We start from the raw sequence: 24,738 nt of genomic DNA, 5'->3' as shown, positions 1-24,738 counted from the left end.
CGGTCCCCTCCTCCAAATCGTTAATATAGATTGTAAAGAGTTGGGGACCCAGCACCGACCCGTGTGGAACACCACTGGTTACTGGTTGCCAGTCCGAAAATGAACCATTTATCCCAACTCTCTGCTTCCTGTTCGATAACCAATCCTCCACCCATGCCAGAATATTACCCCCAAGTTCTTGTATTTGAAGATAAAATCTTTTTGCTTTGAAGAAGAAAGATCTTGCTGACTGAAATAAGTTCATGAGATGAAAACCAACAAGAATTGACAAGAACCACGAAAAGTTCTTGTATTTTAAGATAAAATCTGACACTATTAAAGAAAAAACTTCCAGCTCGCTGAAATATGTTCATTTGCTGAAAACCAACAAAACCACGAAAAGTTCTTGTATTTGAAGATAAAATCTTTTTGCTTTGAAGAAGAAAGATCTAGCTGACTGAAATAAGTTCATTAGATGAAAACCAACAAAAATGGACAAGAACCATGAATAGTTCTTGTAGTTTAAGATCAAATCTTACGCTGTTAAAGAGAAAACTTCCAGCTCGCTGAAATATGTTCATTTGCTGAAAACCAACAAAACCACGAAAAGTTCTTGTATTTGAAGATAAAATCTTTTTGCTTTGAAGAAGAAAGATCTAGCTGACTGAAATAAGTTCATCAGATCAAAACCAACAAAAATTGACAAGAACCACGAAAAGTTCTTGTATTTGAAGATGAAATCTGACGCTATTAAAGAAAAAACTTCCAGCTCGCTGAAATATGTTCATTTGCTGAAAACCAACAAAACCACGAAAAGTTCTTGTATTTGAAGACAAAATCTTTTTGCTTTGAAGAAGAAAGATCCAGCTGACTGAAATAAGTTCATGAGATGAAAACCAACAAAAATTGACAAGAACCACGAAAAGTTCTTGTATTTTATGATAAAATCTTACGCTATTAAAGAAAAAACTTCTCACTCGCTGATATATGCTCATTTGCTGAAAACCAACAAAACTACGAAAAGTTCTTGTATTTGAAGATAAAATCTTTTTGCTTTGAAGAAGAAAGATCCAGCTGACTGAAATAAGTTCATTAGATGAAAACCAAGAAAAATTGACAAGAACCACGAAATGTTCTTGTATTGTAAGATGAAATCTGACGCTATTAAAGAAAAAATTTCCAGCTCGCTGAAATATGTTCATTTGCTGAAAACCAACAAAACCACAAAAAGTTCTTGTATTTGAAGATAAAATCTTTTTGCTTTGAAGAAGAAAGATCTTGCTGACTGAAATAAGTTCATTCGATGAAAACCAAGAAAAATTGACAAGAACCACGAAATGTTCTTTTATTTTAAGATGAAATCTGACGATGTTGAAGAGAAAACTTCCAGCTCGCTGAAATATGTTAATTTGCTGAAAACCAACAAAAGCACGAAAAGTTCTTGTATTTGAAGATAAAATATTTTTGCTTTGAAGAAGAAAGATCTCGCTGACTGAAATAAGTTCATCAGATAAAAACCAACAAAAATTGACAAGAACCACGAAATGTTCTTGTATTTTAAGATAAAATCTTACGCTATTAAAGAAAAAACTTCTATCTCGCTGAAATATGTTCATTTGCTGAAAAGCAACAAAACCAAGAAAAGTTCTTGTATTTGAAGATAAAATCTTTTCGCTTTGAAGAAGAAAGATCGAGCTGACTGAAATAAGTTCATCAGATGAAAACCAACAAAAATTGACAGGAACCATGAAAAGTTCTTGTATTTTAAGATAAAATCTTACGCTATTAAAGAAAAAACTTCTAGCTCGCTGAAATATGTTCATTTGCTGAAAACCAACAAAACCACGAAAATTTCTTGTATTTGAAGATAAAATCTTTTTGCATTAAAGAAGAAAGATCTAGCTGACTGAAATAAGTTCATTAGATGAAAACCAACAAAAATTGACAAGAACCACAAAATGTTCTTTTATTTTAAGATGAAATCTGACGCTGTGAAAGAGAAAACTTCCAGCTCGCTGAAATATGTTAATTTGCTGAAAACTAACAAAACCACGAAAAGTTCTTGTATTTGAAGATAAAATCTTTTTGCTTCAAAGAAGAAAGATCTATTGACTGAAATAAGTTCATTAGATGAAAACCAACAAAAATTGACAAGAATCACGAAAAGTTCTTGTATTTTAAGATAAAATCTGACGCTATTAAAGAAAAAACTTCCAACTCGCTGAAAAATGTTCATTTGCTGAAAACCAACAAAACCACGAAAAGTTCTTGTATTTGAAGATAAAATCTTTTTGCTTTGAAGAAGAAAGATCTTGCTGACTGAAATAAGTTCATTAGATGAAAACCAACAAAAATTGACAAGAACCACGAAATGTTCTTTTATTTTAAGATGAAATCTGACGCTGTTAAAGAGAAAACTTCCAGTTCGCTGAAATATGTTAATTTGCTGAAAACCAACAAAACCACGAAAAGTTCTTGTATTTGAAGATAAAATCTTTTTGCTTGGAAGAAGAAAGATCCAGTTGACTGAAATAAGTTCATTAGATGAAAACCAACAAAAATTGACAAGAACCAAGAAAAGTTCTTGTAGTTTCAGATCAAATCTTACGGTGTTGAAGAGAAAACTTCCAGCTCGCTGAAATATGTTCATTTGCAGAAAATCAACAAAACCACGAAAAGTTCTTGTATTTGAAGATAAAATCTGACGCTATTAAAGAAAAAACTTCCAGCTCGCTGAAATATGTTCATTTGCTGAAAACCAACAAAACCACGAAAAGTTCTTGTATTTGAAGACAAAATCTTTTTGCTTTGAAGAAGAAAGATCCAGCTGACTGAAATAAGTTCATGAGATGAAAACCAACAAAAATTGACAAGAACCACGAAAAGTTCTTGTATTTTATGATAAAATCTTACGCTATTAAAGAAAAAACTTCTCACTCGCTGATACATGCTCATTTGCTGAAAACCAACAAAACTCCGAAAAGTTCTTGTATTTGAAGATAAAATCTTTTTGCTTTGAAGAAGAAAGATCTTGCTGACTGAAATAAGTTCATTCGATGAAAACCAAGAAAAATTGACAAGAACCACGAAATGTTCTTTTATTTTAAGATGAAATCTGACGCTGTTGAAGAGAAAACTTCCAGCTCGCTGAAATATGTTAATTTGCTGAAAACCAACAAAACCACGAAAAGTTCTTGTGTTTGAAGATAAAATCTGTTTGCTTGGAAGAAGAAAGATCTAGTTGACTGAAATAAGTTCATTCGATGAAAACCAACAAAAATTGACCAGAACCACGAAAAATTCTTGTATTTTAAGATAAAATCTGACGCTATTAAAGAAAAAACTTCTTGCTCGCTGAAATATGTTCATTTGCTGAAAACCAACAAAACCACGAAAAGTTCTTGTATTTGAAGATAAAATCTTTTTGCTTTGAAGAAGAAAGATCCAGCTGACTGAAATAAGTTCATTAGATGAAAACCAACAAAAATTGACAAGAACCACGAAAAGATCTTTTATTTTAAGATGAAATCTGACGCTGTGAAAGAGAAAACTTCCAGCTCGCTCAAATATGTTAATTTGCTGAAAACCAACAAAACCACGAAAAGTTCTTGTATTTGAAGATAAAATGTTTTTGCTTGGAAGAAGAAAGATCTTGTTGACTGAAACAAGTTCATTAGATGAAAACCAACAAAAATTGACAAGAACCACGAAAAGTTCTTGTATTTTAAGATAAAATCTGACGCTATTAAAGAAGAAAATTCCAGCTCGCTGAAATATGTTCATTTGCTGAAAACCAACAAAACCACGAAAAGTTCTTGTATTTGAAGATAAAATCTTTTTGCTTTGAAGAAGAAAGATCCAGCTGACTGAAATAATTTCATTAGATGAAAATAAACAAAAATTGACAAGAACCACAAAATGTTCTTTTATTTTAAGATGAAATCTGACGCTATTAAAGAGAAAACTTCCAGCTCGCTGAAATATGTTAATTTGCTGAAAACCGACAAAACCACGAAAAGTTCTTGTGTTTGAAGATAAAATCTGTTTGCTTGGAAGAAGAAAGATCTAGTTGACTGAAATAAGTTCATTAGATGAAAACCAACAAAAATTGACAAGAACCACGAAAAGTTCTTGTATTTTAAGATAAAATCTGACGCTATTAAAGAAAAAACTTCCAGCTCGCTGAAATATGTTCATTTGCTGAAAACCAAGAAAACCACGAAAAGTTCTTGTATTTGAAGATAAAATCTTTTTGCTTTGAAGAAGAAAGATCCAGCTGACTGAAATAAGTTCATTGGATGAAAACCAACAAAAATTGACAAGAACCACGAAAAGTTCTTGTATTTTATGATAAAATCTTACGCTATTAAAGAAAAAACTTCTGACAAGCTGAAATATGCTCATTTGCTGAAAACCAACAAAAGCACGAAAAGTTCTTGTATTTGAAGATAAAATATTTTTGCTTTGAAGAAGAAAGATCTCGCTGACTGAAATAAGTTCATCAGATAAAAACCAACAAAAATTGACAAGAACCACGAAATGTTCTTGTATTTTAAGATAAAATCTTACGCTATTAAAGAAAAAACTTCTATCTCGCTGAAATATGTTCATTTGCTGAAAAGCAACAAAACCACGAAAAGTTCTTGTCTTTGAAGATAAAATCTTTTCGCTTTGAAGAAGAAAGATCGAGCTGACTGAAATAAGTTCATGAGATGAAAACCAACAAAAATTGACAGGAACCATGAAAAGTTCTTGTATTTTAAGATAAAATCTTACGCTATTAAAGAAAAAACTTCCAGCTCGCTGAAATATGTTCATTTGCTGAAAACCAACAAAACCACGAAAATTTCTTGTATTTGAAGATAAAATCTTTTTGCATTAAAGAAGAAAGATCTAGCTGACTGAAATAAGTTCATTAGATGAAAACCAACAAAAATTGACAAGAACCACGAAAAGTTCTTGTATTTTAAGAAAAAATCTGACGCTATGAAAGAAAAAACTTCTTGCTCGCTGAAATATGTTCATTTGCTGAACACCAACAGAGCCACGAAATGTTCTTGTATTTTAAGATAAAATCTGACGCTATTCAAGAAAAAACCTCTCGCGCGCTGAAATATGTTCATTTGCTGAAAACCAACAAAACCACGAAAAGTTCTTGTGTTTGAAGATAAAATCATTTTGCTTTGAAGAAGAAAGATCCAGCTGACTGAAATAAGTTCATTGGATGAAAACCAACAAAAATTGACAAGAACCACGAAAAGTTCTTGTATTTTAAGATAAAATCTGACGCTATTAAAGAAAAAACCTCTCGCCCGCTGAAATATGTTCATTTGCTGAAATCCAACAAAACCACGAAAAATTCTTGTGTTTGAAGATAAAATCTTTTTGCTTTGAAGAAGAAAGATCTTGCTGACTGAAATAAGTTCATTTGATGAAAACCAACAAAAATTGACAAGAACCACGAAAAGTTCTTGTATTTTAAGATGAAATCTGACGCTATTAAAGAAAAAACTTCCAGCTCGCTGAAATATGTTCATTTGCTGAAAACCAACAAAACCACGAAAAGTTCTTGTGTTTGAAGATAAAATCTTTCCGCTTTGAAGAAGAAAGATCCAGCTGACTGAAATAAGTTCATCAGATTAAAACCAACAAAAATTGACAAGAACCACGAAAAGTTCTTGTATCTTAAGATGATATCTTACGCTATCAAAGAAAAAACTTCTCACTCGCTGAAATATGCTCATTTGCTGAAAACCAACAAAACCACGAAAAGTTCTTGTATTTGAAGATGAAATCTTTTTGCTTTGAAGAAGAAAGATCTAGCTGACTGAAATAAGTTCATTCGATGAAAACCAACAAAAATTGACAAGAATCACGAAAAGTTCTTGTATTTTAAGATGAAATCTGACGCTATTAAAGAAAAAACTTTCGGCTGGCTGAAATATGTTAATTTGCTGAAAACCAACAAAACCACGAAAAGTTCTTGTATTTGAAGATAAAATCTTTCTGCTTTGAAGAAGAAAGATCGAGCTGACTGAAATAAGTTCATTAGATGAAAACCAACAACAATTGACAAGAACCACGAAAAGTTCTTGTATTTTAAGATGAAATCTGACGCTATAAAAGAAAAAAGTTCTTGTGTTTGAAGATCTTTGAAGAAGAAAATCGAGCTGACTGAAATAAGTTCATTAGATGAAAACCAACAAAAATTGACAAGAACCACGAAAAGTTCTTGTATTTTAAGATAAAATCTGACGCGATTGAAGAAAAAACTTCTGGCTCGCTGAAATATGTTCATTTGCTGAAAACCAACAAAACCACGAAAAGTTCTTGTGTTTGAAGATAAAATCATTTTGCTTTGAAGAAGAAAGATCTAGCTGACTGAAATAAGTTCATTAGATGAAAACCAACAAAAATTGACAAGAACCACGAAAAGTTCTTATATTTTAAGATAAATCCTGACGCTATTAAAGAAAAAACCTCCAGCTCGCTGAAATATGTTAATTTGCTGAAATCCAACAAAACCACGAAAAGTTCTTGTGTTTGAAGATAAAATCTTTTTGCTTTGAAGAAGGAAGATCTAGCTGACTGAAATAAGTTCATTTGATGAAAACCAACAAAAATTGACAAGAACCACGAAAAGTTCTTGTATTTAAAGATAAAATCTGACGCTATTAAAGATAAAACTTCTCACTCGCTGAAATATGTTAATTTGCTGAAAACCAACAAAACCACGAAATGTTCTTGTATTTCAACATAAAATCTTTTTGCTTTGAAGAAGAAAGATCCAGCTCAATGAAATAAGTTGATTTGATGAAAACCAACAAGAATTGACAAGAACCACGAAAAGTTCTTGTATTTTAAGATAAAATCTGACGCTATTAAAGAAAAAACTTCTTGCTCGCTGAAATATGTTCATTTGCTGAAAACCAACAAAACCACGAAAAGTTCTTGTATTTGAAGATAAAATCTGTTTGCTTTGAAGAAGAAAGATCGAGCTGACTGAAATAAGTTCATTAGATGAAAACCAACAAAAATTGACAAGAACCACGAAAAGTTCTTGGATTTTGAGATGAAATCTGACGCTATTAAAGAAAAAACTTCCAGCTCGCTGAAATATGTTAATTTGCTGAGAACCAACAAAACCACGAAAAGTTCTTGTATTTGAAGATAAAATCTTTTTGCTTTGAAGAAGAAAGATCTAGCTGACTGAAATAAGTTCATTCGATGAAAACCAACAAAAATTGACAAGAACTACGAAAAGTTCTTGTATTTTAAGATAAAATCTGAAGCTATGAAAGAAAAAACTTCTTGCTCGCTGAAATATGTTCATTTGCTGAACACCAACAAAACCACGAAATGTTCTTGTATTTGAAGATAAAATCTTTTTGCTTTGAAGAAGAAAGATCCAGCTGACTGAAATAAGTTCGTTTGATGAAAACCAACAAAAATTGACAAGAACCACGAAAAGTTCTTGTATTTTAAGATAAAATCTGACGCTATTGAAGAAAAAAGTTCTTGTGTTTGAAGAACTTTGAAGAAGAAAGATCTAGCTGACTGAAATAAGTTCATTAGATGAAAACCAACAAAAATTGACAAGAACCACGAAAAGTTCTTGTGTTTGAAGATAAAATCATTTTGCTTTGAAGAAGAAAGTTCCAGCTGACTGAAATAAGTTCATTAGATGAAAACCAACAAAAATTGACAAGAACCACGAAAAGTTCTTGTGTTTGAAGATAAAATATGTTTGCTTTGAAGAAGAAAGATCGAGCTGACTGAAATAAGTTCATTAGATGAAAACCAACAAAAATTGACAAGAACCACGAAAAGTTCTTGGATTTTGAGATGAAATCTGACGCTATTAAAGAAAAAACTTCCAGCTCGCTGAAATATGTTAATTTGCTGAGAACCAACAAAACCACGAAAAGTTCTTGTATTTGAAGATAAAATCTTTTTGCTTTGAAGAAGAAAGATCTAGCTGACTGAAATAAGTTCATTCGATGAAAACCAACAAAAATTGACAAGAACCACGAAAAGTTCTTGTATTTTAAGATAAAATCTGAATCTATGAAAGAAAAAACTTCTTGCTCGCTGAAATATGTTCATTTGCTGAACACCAACAAAACCACGAAATGTTCTTGTATTTGAAGATAAAATCTTTTTGCTTTGAAGAAGAAAGATCCAGCTGACTGAAATAAGTTCGTTTGATGAAAACCAACAAAAATTGACAAGAAGCACGAAAAGTTCTTGTATTTTAAGATAAAATCTGACGCTATTGAAGAAAAAAGTTCTTGTGTTTGAAGATCTTTGAAGAAGAAAGATCTAGCTGACTGAAATAAGTTCATTAGATGAAAACCAACAAAAATTGACAAGAACCACGAAAAGTTCTTGTATTTTAAGATAAAATCTGACGCTACTGAAGAAAAAACTTCTAGCTCGCTGAAATATGTTCATTTGCTGAAAACCAACAAAACCACGAAAAGTTCTTGTGTTTGAAGATAAAATCATTTTGCTTTGAAGAAGAAAGTTCCAGCTGACTGAAATAAGTTCATTAGATGAAAACCAACAAAAATTGACAAGAACCACGAAAAGTTCTTGTGTTTGAAGATAAAATCTTTTTGCTTTGAAGAAGGAAGATCTAGCTGACTGAAATAAGTTCATTTGATGAAAACCAACAAAAATTGACAAGAACCACGAAAAGTTCTTGTATTTAAAGATAAAATCTGACGCTATTAATGAAAAAACTTCTCACTCACTGAAATATGTTAATTTGCTGAAAACCAACAAAACCACGAAATGTTCTTGTATTTGAACATAAAATCTTTTTGCTTTGAAGAAGAAAGATCGAGCTGACTGAAATAAGTTCATTAGATGAAAACCAACAAAAATTGACAAGAACCACGAAAAGTTCTTGGATTTTGAGATGAAATCTGACGCTATGAAAGAAAAAACTTCCAGCTCGCTGAAATATGTTAATTTGCTGAGAACCAACAAAACCACGAAAAGTTCTTGTATTTGAAGATAAAATCTTTTTGCTTTGAAGAAGAAAGATCGAGCTGACTGAAATAAGTTCATTAGATGAAAACCAACAACAATTGACAAGAACCACGAAAAGTCCTTGTATTTTAAGATAAAATCTGACGCAATTGAAGAAAAAACTTCCAGCTCGCTGAAATATGTTCATTTGCTGAAAACCAACAAAACCACGAAAAGTTGTTGTTTTTGAAGATAAAATCTTTTCGCTTTGAAGAAAAAAGATCCAGCTGACTGAAACAAGTTCATGAGATGAAAACCAACAAAAATTGACAAGAACCACGAAAAGTTCTTGTATTTTAAGATAAAATCTGACGCTATTCAAGAAAAAACTTCGAGCTCGCTGAAATATGTTCATTTGCTGAAAACCAACAAAACCACGAAAAGTTCTTGTGTTTGAAGATAAAATCATTTTGCTTTGAAGAAGAAAGATCTAGCTGACTGAAATAAGTTCATTTGATGAAAACCAACAAAAATTGACAAGAACCACGAAAAGTTCTTGTATTTTAAGATAAAATCTGACGCTGTTAAAGAAAAAACCTCGAGCTCGCTGAAATATGTTCATTTGCTGAAAACCAACAAAACCACGAAAGGTTCTTGTGTTTGAAGATAAAATCTTTCCGCTTTGAAGAAGAAAGATCCAGCTGACTGAAATAAGTTCATGAGATGAAAACCAACAAAAATTGACAAGAACCACGAAAAGTTCTTGTATTTTAAGATAAAATCTGACGCGATTAAAGAAAAAACTTCTAGCTCGCTGAAATATGTTCATTTGCTGAAAACCAACAAAACCACGAAAAGTTCTTGTGTTTGAAGATAGAATCATTTTGCTTTGAAGAAGAAAGATCTAGCTGACTGAAATAAGTTCATTTGATGAAAACCAACAACAATTGACAAGAACCACGAAAAGTTCTTGTATTTTAAGATAAAATCTGACGCTATTAAAGAAAAAACTTCTAGCTCGCTGATATATGTTCATTTGCTGAAAACCAACAAAACCACGAAAAGTTCTTGTATTTGAAGATAAAATCTTTTTGCTTTGAAGAAGAAAGATCGAGCTGACTGAAATAAGTTCATTGGATGAAAACCAACAAAAATTGACAAGAACCACGAAAAGTTCTTGTATATTAAGATAAAATCTGACGCTATTGAAGAAAAAACTTCTTGCTCGCTGAAATATGTTCATTTGCTGAAAAACTACAAAAACCACGAAAAGTTCTTGTGTTTGAAGCAAAAATCATTTTGCTTTGAAGAAGAAAGATCGAGCTGACTGAAATAAGTTCATCAGATTAAAACCAACAAAAATTGACAAGAACCACGAAAAGTTCTTGTATTTTAAGATGATATCTTGCGCTATCAAAGAAAAAACCTTCTCACTCGCTGAAATATGCTCATTTGCTGAAAACCAACAAAATCACGAAAAGTTCCTGTATTTGAAGATAAAATCTTTTTGCTTTGAAGAAGAAAGATCCAGCTCAATGAAGTAAGTTGATTTGATGAAAACCAACAAAGTTCTTGTATTTTAAGATGACATCTGACGCTATTAAAGAAAAAACTTTCGGCTCGCTGAAATATGTTAATTTGCTGAAAAACAACAAAACCACGAAAAGTTCTTGTATTTGAAGATAAAATCTTTTTGCTTTGAAGAAGAAAGATCTAGCTGACTGAAATAAGTTCATCAGATGAAAACCAACAACAATTGACAAGAACCACGAAAAGTTCTTGTATTTTAAGATAAAATCTGACGCTATTAAAGAAAAAACTTCCAGCTCGCTGAAATATGTTCATTTGCTGAAAACCAACAAAACCACGAAAAGTTCTTGTGTTTGAAGATAAAATATTTTCGCTTTGAAGAAGAAAGATCCAGCTGACCGAAATAAGTTCATTAGTTCATGAGATGAAAACCAACAAAAATTGACAAGAATCACGAAAAATTCTTGTATTTTCAGATAAAATCTTACGCTATTGAAGAAAAAAACTTCTGGCTCGCTGAAATATGTTCATTTGCTGAAAACCAACAAAACCACGAAAAGTTCTTGTGTTTGAAGATAAAATCTTTCCGCTTTGAAGAAGAAAGATCCAGCTGACTGAAATAAGTTCATTTGATGAAAACCAACAAAAATTGACAAGAACCACGAAAAGTTCTTGTATTTAAAGATAAAATCTGACGCTATTAAAGAAAAAACTTCTCACTCGCTGAAATATGTTAATTTGCTGAAAACCAACAAAACAACGAAAAGTTCTTGTGTTTGAAGATAAAATCATTTTGCTTTGAAGAAGAAAGTTCCAGCTGACTGAAATAAGTTCATTAGATGAAAACCAACAAAAATTGACAAGAACCACGAAAAGTTCTTGTGTTTGAAGATAAAATCTGTTTGCTTTGAAGAAGAAAGATCGAGCTGACTGAAATAAGTTCATTCGATGAAAACCAACAAAAATTGACAAGAACCACGAAAAGTTCTTGTATTTTAAGATAAAATCTGAATCTATGAAAGAAAAAACTTCTTGCTCGCTGAAATATGTTCATTTGCTGAACACCAACAAAACCACGAAATGTTCTTGTATTTGAAGATAAAATCTTTTTGCTTTGAAGAAGAAAGATCCAGCTGACTGAAATAAGTTCGTTTGATGAAAACCAACAAAAATTGACAAGAACCACGAAAAGTTCTTGTATTTTAAGATAAAATCTGACGCTATTGAAGAAAAAAGTTCTTGTGTTTGAAGATCTTTGAAGAAGAAAGATCTAGCTGACTGAAATAAGTTCATGAGATGAAAACCAACAAAAGTTGACAAGAACCACGAAAAGTTCTTGTATTTTAAGATAAAATCTGACGCTACTGAAGAAAAAACTTCTAGCTCGCTGAAATATGTTCATTTGCTGAAAACCAACAAAACCACGAAAAGTTCTTGTGTTTGAAGATAAAATCATTTTGCTTTGAAGAAGAAAGTTCCAGCTGACTGAAGTAAGTTCATTAGATGAAAACCAACAAAAATTGACAAGAACCACGAAAAGTTCTTGTGTTTGAAGATAAAATCTTTTTGCTTTGAAGAAGGAAGATCTAGCTGACTGAAATAAGTTCATTTGATGAAAACCAACAAAAATTGACAAGAACCACGAAAAGTTCTTGTATTTCAAGATAAAATCTGACGCTATTAATGAAAAAACTTCTCACTCACTGAAATATGTTAATTTGCTGAAAACCAACAAAACCACGAAATGTTCTTGTATTTGAACATAAAATCTTTTTGCTTTGAAGAAGAAAGATCTCGCTCAATGAAATAAGTTGATTTGATGAAAACCAACAAGAATTGACAAGAACCACGAAAAGTTCTTGTATTTTAAGATGAAATCTGATGCTATTAAAGAAAAAACTTCTTGCTCGCTGAAATATGTTCATTTGCTGAAAACCAACAAAACCACGAAAAGTTCTTGTGTTTGAAGATAAAATCTTTTTGCTTTGAAGAAGGAAGATCTAGCTGACTGAAATAAGTTCATTTGATGAAAACCAACAAAAATTGACAAGAACCACGAAAAGTTCTTGTATTTAAAGATAAAATCTGACGCTATTAAAGATAAAACTTCTCACTCGCTGAAATATGTTAATTTGCTGAAAACCAACAAAACCACGAAATGTTCTTGTATTTCAACATAAAATCTTTTTGCTTTGAAGAAGAAAGATCCAGCTCAATGAAATAAGTTGATTTGATGAAAACCAACAAGAATTGACAAGAACCACGAAAAGTTCTTGTATTTTAAGATAAAATCTGACGCTATTAAAGAAAAAACTTCTTGCTCGCTGAAATATGTTCATTTGCTGAAAACCAACAAAACCACGAAAAGTTCTTGTATTTGAAGATAAAATCTGTTTGCTTTGAAGAAGAAAGATCGAGCTGACTGAAATAAGTTCATTAGATGAAAACCAACAAAAATTGACAAGAACCACGAAAAGTTCTTGGATTTTGAGATGAAATCTGACGCTATTAAAGAAAAAACTTCCAGCTCGCTGAAATATGTTAATTTGCTGAGAACCAACAAAACCACGAAAAGTTCTTGTATTTGAAGATAAAATCTTTTTGCTTTGAAGAAGAAAGATCTAGCTGACTGAAATAAGTTCATTCGATGAAAACCAACAAAAATTGACAAGAACTACGAAAAGTTCTTGTATTTTAAGATAAAATCTGAAGCTATGAAAGAAAAAACTTCTTGCTCGCTGAAATATGTTCATTTGCTGAACACCAACAAAACCACGAAATGTTCTTGTATTTGAAGATAAAATCTTTTTGCTTTGAAGAAGAAAGATCCAGCTGACTGAAATAAGTTCGTTTGATGAAAACCAACAAAAATTGACAAGAACCACGAAAAGTTCTTGTATTTTAAGATAAAATCTGACGCTATTGAAGAAAAAAGTTCTTGTGTTTGAAGAACTTTGAAGAAGAAAGATCTAGCTGACTGAAATAAGTTCATTAGATGAAAACCAACAAAAATTGACAAGAACCACGAAAAGTTCTTGTGTTTGAAGATAAAATCATTTTGCTTTGAAGAAGAAAGTTCCAGCTGACTGAAATAAGTTCATTAGATGAAAACCAACAAAAATTGACAAGAACCACGAAAAGTTCTTGTGTTTGAAGATAAAATATGTTTGCTTTGAAGAAGAAAGATCGAGCTGACTGAAATAAGTTCATTAGATGAAAACCAACAAAAATTGACAAGAACCACGAAAAGTTCTTGGATTTTGAGATGAAATCTGACGCTATTAAAGAAAAAACTTCCAGCTCGCTGAAATATGTTAATTTGCTGAGAACCAACAAAACCACGAAAAGTTCTTGTATTTGAAGATAAAATCTTTTTGCTTTGAAGAAGAAAGATCTAGCTGACTGAAATAAGTTCATTCGATGAAAACCAACAAAAATTGACAAGAACCACGAAAAGTTCTTGTATTTTAAGATAAAATCTGAATCTATGAAAGAAAAAACTTCTTGCTCGCTGAAATATGTTCATTTGCTGAACACCAACAAAACCACGAAATGTTCTTGTATTTGAAGATAAAATCTTTTTGCTTTGAAGAAGAAAGATCCAGCTGACTGAAATAAGTTCGTTTGATGAAAACCAACAAAAATTGACAAGAAGCACGAAAAGTTCTTGTATTTTAAGATAAAATCTGACGCTATTGAAGAAAAAAGTTCTTGTGTTTGAAGATCTTTGAAGAAGAAAGATCTAGCTGACTGAAATAAGTTCATTAGATGAAAACCAACAAAAATTGACAAGAACCACGAAAAGTTCTTGTATTTTAAGATAAAATCTGACGCTACTGAAGAAAAAACTTCTAGCTCGCTGAAATATGTTCATTTGCTGAAAACCAACAAAACCACGAAAAGTTCTTGTGTTTGAAGATAAAATCATTTTGCTTTGAAGAAGAAAGTTCCAGCTGACTGAAATAAGTTCATTAGATGAAAACCAACAAAAATTGACAAGAACCACGAAAAGTTCTTGTGTTTGAAGATAAAATCTTTTTGCTTTGAAGAAGGAAGATCTAGCTGACTGAAATAAGTTCATTTGATGAAAACCAACAAAAATTGACAAGAACCACGAAAAGTTCTTGTATTTAAAGATAAAATCTGACGCTATTAATGAAAAAACTTCTCACTCACTGAAATATGTTAATTTGCTGAAAACCAACAAAACCACGAAATGTTCTTGTATTTGAACATAAAATCTTTTTGCTTTGAAGAAGAAAGATCGAGCTGACTGAAATAAGTTCATTAGATGAAAACCAACAAAAATTGACAAGAACCACGAAAAGTTCTTGGATTTTGAGATGAAATCTGACGCTATGAAAGAAAAAACTTCCAGCTCGCTGAAATATGTTAATTTGCTGAGAACCAACAAAACCACGAAAAGTTCTTGTATTTGAAGATAAAATCTTTTTGCTTTGAAGAAGAAAGATCGAGCTGACTGAAATAAGTTCATTAGATGAAAACCAACAACAATTGACAAGAACCACGAAAAGTCCTTGTATTTTAAGATAAAATCTGACGCAATTGAAGAAAAAACTTCCAGCTCGCTGAAATATGTTCATTTGCTGAAAACCAACAAAACCATGAAAAGTTGTTGTTTTTGAAGATAAAATCTTTTCGCTTTGAAGAAAAAAGATCCAGCTGACTGAAACAAGTTCATGAGATGAAAACCAACAAAAATTGACAAGAACCACGAAAAGTTCTTGTATTTTAAGATAAAATCTGACGCTATTCAAGAAAAAACTTCGAGCTCGCTGAAATATGTTCATTTGCTGAAAACCAACAAAACCACGAAAAGTTCTTGTGTTTGAAGATAAAATCATTTTGCTTTGAAGAAGAAAGATCTAGCTGACTGAAATAAGTTCATTTGATGAAAACCAACAAAAATTGACAAGAACCACGAAAAGTTCTTGTATTTTAAGATAAAATCTGACGCTGTTAAAGAAAAAACCTCGAGCTCGCTGAAATATGTTCATTTGCTGAAAACCAACAAAACCACGAAAGGTTCTTGTGTTTGAAGATAAAATCTTTCCGCTTTGAAGAAGAAAGATCCAGCTGACTGAAATAAGTTCATGAGATGAAAACCAACAAAAATTGACAAGAACCACGAAAAGTTCTTGTATTTTAAGATAAAATCTGACGCGATTAAAGAAAAAACTTCTAGCTCGCTGAAATATGTTCATTTGCTGAAAACCAACAAAACCACGAAAAGTTCTTGTGTTTGAAGATAGAATCATTTTGCTTTGAAGAAGAAAGATCTAGCTGACTGAAATAAGTTCATTTGATGAAAACCAACAACAATTGACAAGAACCACGAAAAGTTCTTGTATTTTAAGATAAAATCTGACGCTATTAAAGAAAAAACTTCTAGCTCGCTGATATATGTTCATTTGCTGAAAACCAACAAAACCACGAAAAGTTCTTGTATTTGAAGATAAAATCTTTTTGCTTTGAAGAAGAAAGATCGAGCTGACTGAAATAAGTTCATTGGATGAAAACCAACAAAAATTGACAAGAACCACGAAAAGTTCTTGTATTTTAAGATAAAATCTGACGCTATTGAAGAAAAAACTTCTTGCTCGCTGAAATATGTTCATTTGCTGAAAAACTACAAAAACCACGAAAAGTTCTTGTGTTTGAAGCAAAAATCATTTTGCTTTGAAGAAGAAAGATCGAGCTGACTGAAATAAGTTCATCAGATTAAAACCAACAAAAATTGACAAGAACCACGAAAAGTTCTTGTATTTTAAGATGATATCTTGCGCTATCAAAGAAAAAACCTTCTCACTCGCTGAAATATGCTCATTTGCTGAAAACCAACAAAATCACGAAAAGTTCCTGTATTTGAAGATAAAATCTTTTTGCTTTGAAGAAGAAAGATCCAGCTCAATGAAGTAAGTTGATTTGATGAAAACCAACAAAGTTCTTGTATTTTAAGATGACATCTGACGCTATTAAAGAAAAAACTTTCGGCTCGCTGAAATATGTTAATTTGCTGAAAAACAACAAAACCACGAAAAGTTCTTGTATTTGAAGATAAAATCTTTTTGCTTTGAAGAAGAAAGATCTAGCTGACTGAAATAAGTTCATCAGATGAAAACCAACAACAATTGACAAGAACCACGAAAAGTTCTTGTATTTTAAGATAAAATCTGACGCTATTAAAGAAAAAACTTCCAGCTCGCTGAAATATGTTCATTTGCTGAAAACCAACAAAACCACGAAAAGTTCTTGTGTTTGAAGATAAAATATTTTCGCTTTGAAGAAGAAAGATCCAGCTGACCGAAATAAGTTCATTAGTTCATGAGATGAAAACCAACAAAAATTGACAAGAATCACGAAAAATTCTTGTATTTTCAGATAAAATCTTACGCTATTGAAGAAAAAAACTTCTGGCTCGCTGAAATATGTTCATTTGCTGAAAACCAACAAAACCACGAAAAGTTCTTGTGTTTGAAGATAAAATCTTTCCGCTTTGAAGAAGAAAGATCCAGCTGACTGAAATAAGTTCATTTGATGAAAACCAACAAAAATTGACAAGAACCACGAAAAGTTCTTGTATTTAAAGATAAAATCTGACGCTATTAAAGAAAAAACTTCTCACTCGCTGAAATATGTTAATTTGCTGAAAACCAACAAAACAACGAAAAGTTCTTGTGTTTGAAGATAAAATCATTTTGCTTTGAAGAAGAAAGTTCCAGCTGACTGAAATAAGTTCATTAGATGAAAACCAACAAAAATTGACAAGAACCACGAAAAGTTCTTGTGTTTGAAGATAAAATCTGTTTGCTTTGAAGAAGAAAGATCGAGCTGACTGAAATAAGTTCATTCGATGAAAACCAACAAAAATTGACAAGAACCACGAAAAGTTCTTGTATTTTAAGATAAAATCTGAATCTATGAAAGAAAAAACTTCTTGCTCGCTGAAATATGTTCATTTGCTGAACACCAACAAAACCACGAAATGTTCTTGTATTTGAAGATAAAATCTTTTTGCTTTGAAGAAGAAAGATCCAGCTGACTGAAATAAGTTCGTTTGATGAAAACCAACAAAAATTGACAAGAACCACGAAAAGTTCTTGTATTTTAAGATAAAATCTGACGCTATTGAAGAAAAAAGTTCTTGTGTTTGAAGATCTTTGAAGAAGAAAGATCTAGCTGACTGAAATAAGTTCATGAGATGAAAACCAACAAAAGTTGACAAGAACCACGAAAAGTTCTTGTATTTTAAGATAAAATCTGACGCTACTGAAGAAAAAACTTCTAGCTCGCTGAAATATGTTCATTTGCTGAAAACCAACAAAACCACGAAAAGTTCTTGTGTTTGAAGATAAAATCATTTTGCTTTGAAGAAGAAAGTTCCAGCTGACTGAAATAAGTTCATTAGATGAAAACCAACAAAAATTGACAAGAACCACGAAAAGTTCTTGTGTTTGAAGATAAAATCTTTTTGCTTTGAAGAAGGAAGATCTAGCTGACTGAAATAAGTTCATTTGATGAAAACCAACAAAAATTGACAAGAACCACGAAAAGTTCTTGTATTTAAAGATAAAATCTGACGCTATTAATGAAAAAACTTCTCACTCACTGAAATATGTTAATTTGCTGAAAACCAACAAAACCACGAAATGTTCTTGTATTTGAACATAAAATCTTTTTGCTTTGAAGAAGAAAGATCTCGCTCAATGAAATAAGTTGATTTGATGAAAACCAACAAGAATTGACAAGAACCACGAAAAGTTCTTGTATTTTAAGATGAAATCTGATGCTATTAAAGAAAAAACTTCTTGCTCGCTGAAATATGTTCATTTGCTGAAAACCAACAAAACCACGAAAAGTTCTTGTATTTGAAGATAAAATCTGTTTGCTTTGAAGAAGAAAGATCGAGCTGACTGAAATAAGTTCATTAGATGAAAACCAACAAAAATTGACAAGAACCACGAAAAGTTCTTGGATTTTGAGATGAAATCTGACGCTATGAAAGAAAAAACTTCCAGCTCGCTGAAATATGTTAATTTGCTGAGAACCAACAAAACCACGAAAAGTTCTTGTATTTGAAGATAAAATCTTTTTGCTTTGAAGAAGAAAGATCGAGCTGACTGAAATAAGTTCATTAGATGAAAACCAACAACAATTGACAAGAACCACGAAAAGTCCTTGTATTTTAAGATAAAATCTGACGCTATTGAAGAAAAAACTTCCAGCTCGCTGAAATATGTTCATTTGCTGAAAACCAACAAAACCACGAAAAGTTGTTGTTTTTGAAGATAAAATCTTTTCGCTTTGAAGAAAAAAGATCCAGCTGACTGAAACAAGTTCATCAGATGAAAACCAACAAAAATTGACAAGAACCACGAAAAGTTCTTGTATTTTAAGATAAAATCTGACGCTATTCAAGAAAAAACTTCGAGCTCGCTGAAATATGTTCATTTGCTGAAAACCAACAAAACCACGAAAAGTTCTTGTGTTTGAAGATAAAATCATTTTGCTTTGAAGAAGAAAGATCTAGCTGACTGAAATGAGTTCATTTGATGAAAACCAACAAAAATTGACAAGAACCACGAAAAGTTCTTGTATTTTAAGATAAAATCTGACGCTGTTAAAGAAAAAACCTCGAGCTCGCTGAAATATGTTCATTTGCTGAAAACCAACAAAACCACGAAAGGTTCTTGTGTTTGAAGATAAAATCTTTCCGCTTTGAAGAAGAAAGATCCAGCTGACTGAAATAAGTTCATTAGATGAAAACCAACAAAAATTGACAAGAACCACGAAAAGTTCTTGTATTTTAAGATAAAATCTGACGCTATTAAAGAAAAAACTTCTTGCTCGCTGAAATATGTTCATTTGCTGAAAACCAACAAAACCACGAAAAGTTCTTGTGTTTGAAGATAGAATCATTTTGCTTTGAAGAAGAAAGATCTAGCTGACTGAAATAAGTTCATTTGATGAAAACCAACAACAATTGACAAGAACCATGAAAAGTTCTTGTATTTTAAGATAAAATCTGACGCTATTAAAGAAAAAACTTCTAGCTCGCTGATATATGTTCATTTGCTGAAAACCAACAAAACCACGAAAAGTTCTTGTATTTGAAGATAAAATCTTTTTGCTTTGAAGAAGAAAGATCAAGCTGACTGAAATAAGTTAATCAGATTAAAACCAACAAAAATTGACAAGAAACACGAAAAGTTCTTGTATTTTAAGAAAAAATCTGACGCTATGAAAGAAAAAACTTCTTGCTCGCTGAAATATGTTCATTTGCTGAACACCAACAGAACCACGAAATGTTCTTGTGTTTGAAGATAAAATCTTTTTGCTTTGAAGAAGAAAGATCGAGCTGACTGAAATAAGTTCATTGGATGAAAACCAACAAAAATTGACAAGAACCACGAAAAGTTCTTGTATTTTAAGATAAAATCTGACGCTATTGAAGAAAAAACTTCTTGCTCGCTGAAATATGTTCATTTGCTGAAAAACGACAAAAACCACGAAAAGTTCTTGTGTTTGAAGCAAAAATCATTTTGCTTTGAAGAAGAAAGATCGAGCTGACTGAAATAAGTTCATCAGATTAAAACCAACAAAAATTGACAAGAACCACGAAAAGTTCTTGTATTTTAAGATGATATCTTGCGCTATCAAAGAAAAAACCTTCTCACTCGCTGAAATATGCTCATTTGCTGAAAACCAACAAAATCACGAAAAGTTCCTGTATTTGAAGATAAAATCTTTTTGCTTTGAAGAAGAAAGATCCAGCTCAATGAAGTAAGTTGATTTGATGAAAACCAACAAAGTTCTTGTATTTTAAGATGAAATCTGACGCTATTAAAGAAAAAACTTCTCACTCGCTGAAATATGTTAATTTGCTGAAAACCAACAAAACAACGAAAAGTTCTTGTATTTGAAGAAAAAATCGTTTTGCTTTGAACAAGAAAGATCCAGCTCAATGAAATAAGTTGATTGCTGAAAACCAACAAGAATTGACAAGAACCACGAAAAGTTCTTGTATTTTAAGATAAAATCTGACGCTATGAAAGAAAAAACTTCTTGCTCGCTGAAATATGTTCATTTGCTGAACACCAACAAAACCACGAAATGTTCTTGTGTTTGAAGATAAAATCTTTTTGTTTTGAAGAAGAAAGATCTTTCTGACTGAAATAAGTTCATTTGATGAAAACCAACAAAAATTGACAAGAACCATGAAAAGTTCTTGTATTTTAAAATAAAGTCTGACGCTATTAAAGAAAAAACTTCTCGCTCGCTGAAATATGTTCATTTGCTGAAAACCAACAAAACCACGAAAAGTTCTTGTGTTTGAAGATAAAATCTTTTTGCTTTGAAGAAGAAAGATGTAGCTGACTGAAATAAGTTCATTAGATGAAAACCAACAAAAATTGACAAGAACCACGAAAAGTTCTTGTATTTTAAGATAAAATCTGACGCTATTAAAGAAAAAACTTCCAGCTCGCTGAAATATGTTCATTTGCTGAACACCAACAAAACCACGAAATGTTCTTGTGTTTGAAGATAAAATCTTTTTGCTTTGAAGAAGAAAGATCGAGCTGACTGAAATAAGTTCATTCGATGAAAACCAACAAAAATTGACAAGAACCACGAAAAGTTCTTGTATTTTAAGATAAAATCAGAAGCTATTAAAGAAAAAACTTCTCACTCGCTGATATATGTTCATTTGCTGAAAACCAACAAAACCACGAAAAGTTCTTGCATTTGAAGATAAAATCTTTTTGCTTTGAAGAGGAAGATCGAGCTGACTGAAATAAGTTCATCAGATTAAAACCAACAAAAATTGACAATAACCACGAAAAGTTCTTGTATTTTAAGATGATATCTTACGCTATCAAAGAAAAAACTTCTGACTCGCTGAAATATGCTCATTTGCTGAAAACCAACAAAACCACGAAAAGTTCTTGTATTTGAAGATAAAATCTTTTTGCTTTGAAGAAGAAAGATCCAGCTCAATGAAATAAGTTGATTTGATGAAAACCAACAAGAATTGACGAGAACCACGAAAAGTTCTTGTATTTTAAGATAAAATCTGACGCTATTAAAGAAAAAACTTCTGGCTCGCTGAAATATGTTCATTTGCTGAAAACCAACAAAAACACGAAAAGTTCTTGTGTTTGAAGATAAAATCATTTTGCTTTGAAGAAGAAAGATCTAGCTGACTGAAATAAGTTCATTTGATGAAAACCAACAAAAATTGACAAGAACCACGAAAAGTTCTTGTATTTTAAGATAAAATCTGACGCTATTAAAGAAAAAACTTCCAGCTCGCTGATATATGTTCATTTGCTGAAAACCAAGAAAACCGCGAAAAGATCTTGTATTTGAAGATAAAATCTTTTTGCTTTGAAGAAGAAAGATCAAGCTGACTGAAATAAGTTCATCAGATTAAAACCAACAAAAATTGACAAGAACCACGAAAAGTTCTTGTAGTTAAGATGATATCTTACGCTATCAAAGAAAAAACTTCTCACTCGCTGAAATATTCTCATTTGCTGAAAACCAACAAAATCACGAAAAGTTATTGTATTTGAAGATAAAATCTTTTTGCTTTGAAGAAGAAAGATCTAGCTGACTGAAATAACTTCATTCGATGAAAACCAACAAAAATTGACAAGAACCACGAAAAGTTCTTGTATTTTAAGATAAAATCTGACGCTATTAAAGAAAAAACTTCCAGCTCGCTGAAATATGTTCATTTGCTGAAAACCAACAAAACCACGAAAAGATCTTGTGTTTGAAGATAAAATCATTTTGCTTTGAAGAAGAAAGATCTCGCTGACTGAAACAAGTTCATTTGATGAAAACCAACAAAAATTGACAAGAACCACGAAAAGTTCTTGTATTTTAAGATAAAATCTGACGCTATTAAAGAAAAAACTTCCAGCTCGCTGATGTATGTTCATTTGCTGAAAACCAAGAAAACCGCGAAAAGTTCTTGTATTTGAAGATAAAATCTTTTTGCTTTGAAGAAGAAAGATCGAGCTGACTGAAATAAGTTCATCAGATTAAAACCAACAAAAATTGACAAGAACCACGAAAAGTTCTTGTATTTTCAGTTGATATCTTACGCTATCAAAGAAAAAACTTCTCACTCGCTGAAATATGCTCATTTGCTGAAAACCAACAAAATCACGAAAAGTTCCTGTATTTGAAGATAAAATCCTTTTGCTTTGAAGATGAAAGATCCAGCTCAATGAAATAAGTTGATTTGATGAAAACCAACAAAGTTCTTGTATTTTAAGATGAAATCTGACGCTATTAAAGAAAAAACTTTTGGCTCGCTGAAATATGTTAATTTGCTGAAAAACAACAAAACCACGAAAAGTTCTTGTATTTGAAGATAAAATCTTTTTGCTTTGAAGAAGAAAGATCTCGCTGACTGAAATAAGTTCATTAGATGAAAACCAACAAAAATTGACAAAAACCACGAAAAGTTCTTGTATTTTAAGATGAAATCTGACGCTATTAAAGAAAAAACTTTCGGCTCGCTGAAATATGTTAATTTGCTGAAAACCAACAAAACCACGAAAAGTTCTTGTATTTGAAGATAAAATCTTTTTGCTTTGAAGAAGAAAGATCGAGCTGACTGAAATAAGTTCATTAGATGAAAACCAACAAAAATTGACAAGAACCACGAAAAGTTCTTGTATTTAAGATAAAATCTGACAGTATTAAAGGATAAACTTCCAGCTCGCTGAAATATGTTCATTTGATGAAAACCAACAAAACCACGAAATGTTCTTGTGTTTGAAGATAAAATCATTTTGCTTTGAAGAAGAAAGATCTAGCTGACTGAAATAAGTTCATTAGATGAAAACCAACAAAAATTGACAAGAACCACGAAAAGTTCTTGTATTTTAAGATAAAATCTGACGCTATTAAAGAAAAAACCTCGAGCTCGCTGAAATATGTTCATTTGCTGAAAACCAACAAAACCACGAAAAGTTCTTGTGTTTGAAGATAAAATCTTTTTGCTTTGAAGAAGAAAGATCTTGCTGACTGAAATAAGTTCATTTGATGAAAACCAACAAAAATTGACAAGAACCACGAAAAGTTCTTGTATTTCAAGATAAGATCTGACGCTATTAAAGAAAAAACTTCTCACTCGCTGAAATATGTTAATTTGCTGAAAACCAACAAAACCACGAAAAGTTCTTGTGTTTGAAGATAAAATCATTTTGCTTTGAAGAAGAAAGATCCAGCTGACTGAAATAAGTTCATTGGATGAAAACCAACAAAAATTGACAAGAACCACGAAAAGTTCTTGCATTTTAAGATAAAATCTGACGCTATTAAAGAAAAAACTTCTCACTCGCTGAAATATGTTAATTTGCTGAAAACCAACAAAACCACGAAAAGTTCTTGTGTTTGAAGATAAAATCTTTCCGCTTTGAAGAAGAAAGATCCAGCTGACTGAAATAAGTTCATTTGATGAAAACCAACAAAAATTGACAAGAACCACGAAAAGTTCTTGTATTTTAAGATGAAATCTGACGCTATTAAAGAAAAAACTTCCAGCTCGCTGAAATATGTTCATTTGCTGAAAACCAACAAAACCACGAAAAGTTCTTGTGTTTGAAGATAAAATCTTTCCGCTTTGAAGAAGAAAGATCCAGCTGACTGAAATAAGTTGATTAGATGAAAACCAACAAAAATTGACAAGAACCACGAAAAGTTCTTGTATTTTAAGATAAAATCTGACGCTATGAAAGAAAAAACTTCGAGCTCGCTGAAATATGTTCATTTGCTGAAAACCAACAAAACCACGAAAAGTTCATGTGTTTGAAGATAAAATCATTTTGCATTGAAGAAGAAAGATCCAGCTGACTGAAATAAGTTCATTTGATGAAAACCAACAAAAATTGACAAGAACCACGAAAAGTTCTTGTATTTTAAGATAAAATCTGACGCTATTAAAGAAAAAACTTCGAGCTCGCTGATATATGTTCATTTGCTGAAAACCAATAAAACCGCGAAAAGTTCTTGTATTTCAAGATAAAATCTTTTTGCTTTGAAGAAGAAGGATCGAGCTGACTGAAATAAGTTCATCAGATTAAAACCAACAAAAATTGACAAGAACGACGAAAAGTTCTTGTATCTTAAGATGATATCTTACGCTATCAAAGAAAAAACTTCTCACTCGCTGAAATATGCTCATTTGCTGAAAACCAACAAAACCACGAAAAG

Source organism: Heptranchias perlo, unplaced genomic scaffold, assembly GCF_035084215.1.
Source record: "Heptranchias perlo isolate sHepPer1 unplaced genomic scaffold, sHepPer1.hap1 HAP1_SCAFFOLD_79, whole genome shotgun sequence".
NCBI lineage: Eukaryota > Metazoa > Chordata > Chondrichthyes > Hexanchiformes > Hexanchidae > Heptranchias > Heptranchias perlo.
Note: the sequence above shows the minus strand (reverse complement) of the source record.